Below are 6,066 nucleotides of genomic sequence, written 5' to 3'. Positions count from 1 at the left end.
ATTCATCTCTTGCACATCTAACGGTTTACTAATTCAATTAGTTTGTTTCTCCAGTCCATTAGCTAAGTCTAAAAAATATCCACAACTTTGTAAAAGAAACCAAAGGCTAATTCAGACCATAAGTGGTCCAAACACTAAATAAGATTGATGGCCCTAAGCCCAAGCCCATGGGCCTGATCCGGCACATCCCACTAGTCCGGCCCACTACACAAGACCTGACCCAACTGGGTCAATAAAACGGTCAGTGACGGTCAAAAGCGTCAACTAACAGTCCATGTCCAGTCAAGGTCAAGTCCAGGGTCAATGGTCAACGAGTCAAGACTAGTGATTCAGTGGGTCAAACCCGATTCGACTCAGTGGGTCAAACCCGATTCGACTCAGTCAGACAACTAAGTCAGCTACACAAGTTAGCCAAACATCCGACTGGCAGGAAAAACTCAAGGCCAAAGCCTTTGCCAAGGCCAAAAGCTAAACTGCACCATAACAGTGCATCACAAGACTCAACAGTTTGAGCAACCAACCTTCCCTGCCATAGTTCCAATTCTGACTCTATTTTAAACCACAATCTCTTCTTAATCATTCAAAAATCATTCATAAGCAAACTTCAAAACTCAAATACAATTACAAACATTGGTTACCTGCAATTGCAGTAGCTATAAGCTTTCCTTTAGAGATTCAACTCGACACATTTATCTAATCCTCTCTTTATAACTTCAATCACAACATCATCTCATTCAATACTGCAAAATCATTTGCACCCATTACAGTGACACTGCCAACTCCATCTCAGCACCAGCAACACCTCTACTTCACATTCTTGCAATTCCAGATCAACAATAACAACTACACCTATATCACCACCATTCTTCAATACAGAATTGAGATTACAAAACCACCTCTAATACATATCTCCTCCCCTGTAATATCACATCATAACCACCAAAACTAAACTCATCTCAGCAATATCTCAACCATATTGCAACCTCAATTCCACTTACATTTCCAACATCTATGCCACACAACTCATCTTCACAGAAAACACCACCAAACACCAAACTCAGCAACATCACCCATTCAAGCATCTCCACCAATTCCCTTAGTTCATAAACCTCCACCAGTTCACATCTGATTCCATACTCCAATCCTTATTCCACTCAACTTCATTAAGAAAATATAACAAAGCTTTATATCATTATTTTTATCTCAAAATGAACACAAACTCATCAGCTATTAACTGAATCTAAGCAGTTTCTCAATTCAGATAGCAACCATCCACCAAACTTCTCACAACTCCCGCAACACCTAATTCTAGGCTTACCAATATTACCAGCTAAGCAAACTCAGCTGCATCACATACCACTTGCCTCAGTTATCACCTCTGCATCTCAATTCAACATAGCTGCAAAACATGAATCACCTGTAATCCCCTAACAAGCATCTAAATCACAATCCATTGAAAGCAGCAACACCACTATCTTTCCTCTTCCTGATATTCCTAACATACAAAACTACATCTCCAGCTTCCTTACATATCCAAATATATTTCAGAATTCTTAATTCATCAACAAACATATCAACTCAATAATGAACTTGAAACCTTAAGAACAATTACCTCCAATATCAACTCAGAAGTCTTTTTCTTCCTTTAATTGTTCAACATCAGTCTCCTCTTTCCCATCTGCAATCCAAACTCATGGCCCCTAAATCCGTAATCCAATCGAAACCCTAATTCTTTGATTCTTTCCTAAAGCAGCTTCATAACTCCAATTAAACCTAAACCCCTTCAATTCCTTATCTTAGAACACTAATTCTATCTCTTAAATCACCTTTGAATTCTTCTAGAAACCTTAACTTCGATTTACAGTAAATCAATTTTCTTCTCCCGGTTCAATCAACCACAGTTCATCACTTCCCCTTTGATTCATCAAGTTAACCAACTTCTACGAATCACTCACGTCGAAACACGTTCATTTCTTTGATAAGAAATCGACAGGAAGAAAGAAAGAAGAGAAGACCGAAGAAAGAAACAGAAGAAGAGAAAAGAAGAAGAAAGATGAAGAAGAAAAAGAAAAGAAAAGAAAAGAAAAGAAGAGAATGAAATCTTCTCGAATCTAGTAAGGATAAGGCCAACCAAAAATTCTAAAGGCACACGAAAAAGGATAAGGGCTGCCGAGTTGGTTTGTCTACAAAATGACTAATCTTCCCTTCATGCAAATGTGACGATATCTTCTTTGTCCGATATCCCAATGACACGTTCGAGTAGTCTATTCTGCGTAACTTTTCGAGATCTATCTAAGGATACTAGTTTCGTATCTAAATCGTTGTTAGGTTAATTTCTATTAATTAACGTTCTTGTTAAACTAATCGAGATATTATCGGCTAATTCGTCACTTGACCGGTCTAATAGCGTTGACGAGCTTGAGGATCTTTACAGTATGATTCTCGCTTAGGGTGCGAAAGGTCCCGAGTTCAATTCTCGAATTGCCCCATAAGTGTTTGTCTGTGTACAAACCATAACTTTCTTTGTTTGGGCCGACCGAGAGAAGGAGTGAGGACCTTATATGACCACTTTTTTGTAAAATCTAAGTCATGAATTGACACAAAAAGATTGAAAATGTTTGGGGCTGAAAAACTAATAATGCCCCTCTAAATTAGGAAGGATTCATGGTCGAACCCCGCTGAATTTGCGATTTCATTTCTTTTTCTCACATTTTTTTTCTCTACTGCTGAACCCAATAATCCCCGCTGAAAAACCAAACTTCTCCTCCTCTTCGTTCACTCCTCCACCTCCTTCAATCTCTTCATCAGCAGTTTCAATCACCACCACCACTCTTCCTCAGCAGATTCAATCACCACCACCACCACTCTTCGTCAAATTAACCACCGGTGATGGAGAGTGGTGGTTATGATATGGGTCAATTGAAGATCTAGTAACTGTTAATTGAAGTTGAAACGGGTTAGGGTTCGATCTGTGATTGAGAGAAGAGATGATGAAAGAAAAGAAATTGAAGATGGAATCGACCATGGAAGAATGGGTTATCGCTGTAAATGGATTTGATGGTTGATTTATGAAGATTTGAGGCGGGTATTGCAGCGACAGGGGATAAGAGGAATGGAGCACTGGTGATGGCTAAAGGGGATCTGATGGGTGATTATCGATTAATGCTGCAGAGAGAACAATTACAAGGGCATGGTGGTTGTACTGAGATTTGTAGGAGCCGAAATCTGAAGATGGTGGTGATTCAATGTTTGAAATGGTGGAGATAGTGAATGTGTTGCTACTGCTGGTGTAACTATTTTGTCAATGTGCTCATCTTCACCAAATTTCTTGGCTATTGTAGGGGATTTTTCTCTCTGATTTATAGTTGGGAAGATTCAGAGTTATTGCTTTGGGTTCCATTGCTAGTTCTAAAACTTTGTCAATTTTTACAAATTTTAATGTTGTTTTAATAGTATGACAAACATTTAGTACCTTGTTCAAATGTATGTGAATGCAATTCAGGCAATTAACCCCCTTTTTGATCATTTTCATCTTCGAAAATGGAGGATAATGAACCTTTAATAGTTTTAGTACTGATTGTATAACCAAGTCAGTTGGAATTAGTCTTCTAGTATGATATTTAAGCTATCATGGTATGAGATATTTAACTTCAATTTTGCAGGGGATAGTCTAGTTATGGTTGACGGCGATGTTTCCACAGATGAAACCAAAACCTTGTGATTTGTCATTAAATTTATGTGAATCGGCGACACTAGCTCAGTTGATTTTTCCTATTATCATCTTGTGAAGTTTACACCTACTGGTGATCCTGCTAAAGATGACGAAAATGCAGTAATTACTTAACCCTACCACCACCTTGATTTTGTTTTTGATGAAATTTTTGGTGATATGTGCTTTTAGATTGTGCTAAGTAATCTGAATTGTGATAATACCCATTCGAAATTGGAATTGTTTACTAGCTAGGGTTTAGTAGTGCTTGAAATCTTACACATAGATATACGAATCACCTTGATATGATATTAGAGAGTTGGAAAGACCCATTGGAATTGAACTCTGCATTGCATGCTAGGGAGTTTACCTTACAATGCTTAAGGTCTTTACATCGATACATAGAAATCTCGATATTTAGAGAGTTGGATTGAGTTTAGATTCTCTTTGTACTGGTGAATTTACTTTGCACTTCTTTTGTTAAAGCATATGGGGCTATGAGCTCTTTGTACTAGTCAATTTATTTGCTTACTAGTTGTTTGTTCACAATTTATGCAGGATTCTCTCTTTTCCTTGCATGGATGACAGATCGCCTGCACCATTACATCAGGGAACTCCGATGTTAAGGAAAAGCATGGAGGTTGTGAAGAAACGAAGCAGAGGTTTTGATGACGCCAAGAATGGAGCTTCATAGGAAGCGAAAGCCATGGAGGAAGAGCTCACCAGTTTGAAGGCAAAGTTAAGAAGTTGGAATCCGAGTGTGAGACAAAGAAAAAGGATGTTAAAGCAGCAGAAGCAAACGCAGAGGCTTTGAGGAAGCAATCGGAAGGGTTCCTTCTCGAGTATGACAGGTTGTTGGAGGAAGACAATCAAAACCTCAGGGAGCAATTACAGTCACTGGATCGTGGTTTGTCACATTCTGGTTCCAAGAAGAACCGATAGTGAACCCACTATTTTCTACAGAACGGGTAATTAATTTTACTTAAATATTTTTTGGTGTTGGCTTGGATTTTGAGGGTTAAAGATAATGATGGTGTACATGAGTCGGTTTGGTAAAAAATGCATATCAATGAATTGTTATGACACATAGTAAAAACTAAGTGATTAACTCATCTTGGGACCATCTTTGGATTCATGACTTGGTCTGTGTGGATTATTATCTGCTTATAATCCACCCGTGGAACAAGTAACCTGTATGATTCAAAGACTCAATTATTGTTTATTTGTAGGCTGCTTAATCTACATGTTTTTGTGTTTGTTCATGAATTTCTGATTTGACCGTTGGACCCTTTTGCTTCTCCGCTAGATTTCCCGACCAGAACTTAGGCAGTAGTTGCTTATGTGAAATTTTATTAGAATTTCTATTGCATGTGTTGACTTACAGGAAATTTCGGACACACATGATAACAAGCTCAAGGGGATGGAGTTGGTGGTACTGCAATGGTCTTGGATGTGTTGGTGCTTCCATGAAGATGTTACTGCAACAAGCACCAGGGTATTAGTGAGCTGCAAATGGAGTTGAAGTAATGGCAGTGTTTGGTGCAGTTGAAATGGCTTGAGGCAAAGTTGGTGTTGTTGTTGCAGGTATAAGTGAAACTACAGTAAGGAGATGGTGGTGCTGATAAAGATAAGTATGGTGATGGAGTTGCAATACAACTGAAGATGGGTGAAGGCAGAGTTGTTGCTGGTGTTGTGTGTTCTTGGATGGAGAAACAGAGGAAACTCTGTCCGGATTTCTACTCCGGCGAGTTATCTCACTGATCCGATCCAGCTCCTAACTCAGCTGAATAATACTCTGACTCGGCTAACTCATTCTTTACCTTGACCAGTTGACTACCGGTTTGATTATCTTGACTGTTAGCTATGATGGTACGGTGACGGAATATTCCGTCGACAGTTAGAAGATTCCGGTAATCAGCAATAGTTGTTTTGTTTGAACATCTCTTTGTTTTACAATTTCTGTAGTAAATACTTAGGTCGGCACTTCCACCGTGGCAACGATTGTACTAGTTTAGAAATAATTAATAATTAATACTTTTTACTTTATGTATTGATGGAAATATGTTATGATAGCTTAATTAAGGAAATATTTATGATGAAATGAAAAGTTAATAAATCATTTGTTACGAGGAATTAATTGAAACATTTATAATGTTTGATTTGAACAAACCATGACCATAGGTTTATCTTCTCCCTAGACAAATCTTGGCCACTCTTTATCTTGCCTAACTTGTCCAAACCTTGTTTTGTATTCTAGATTGTAACCACCTAAGATAATTATTCTCTTTTTGTTAGGATTTTGCAGTTATCTTAAGATAATTATGATTATTCCAAAAACTGATATTTTCTTTAAAATA

General features: G+C 38.0%; 1 long non-coding RNA gene across 1 annotated transcript; it reads left to right on the top strand.

Moving 5' to 3' along the window:
• The first annotated feature begins 2,667 nt into the window (after positions 1-2,667).
• On the top strand, positions 2,668-5,834 carry LOC113327605. The gene is made up of 4 exons (XR_003349052.1): positions 2,668-3,337; positions 3,663-3,832; positions 4,268-4,677; positions 5,094-5,834. It is a non-coding gene; the product is annotated as an uncharacterized LOC113327605 (long non-coding RNA).
• Positions 5,835-6,066: the final 232 nt, after the last annotated feature.

This window comes from Papaver somniferum, unplaced genomic scaffold (assembly GCF_003573695.1).
Source record: "Papaver somniferum cultivar HN1 unplaced genomic scaffold, ASM357369v1 unplaced-scaffold_104, whole genome shotgun sequence".
Taxonomy (NCBI): Eukaryota; Viridiplantae; Streptophyta; class Magnoliopsida; order Ranunculales; family Papaveraceae; genus Papaver; species Papaver somniferum.
This window is presented reverse-complemented; position numbering and strand designations above follow the sequence as displayed.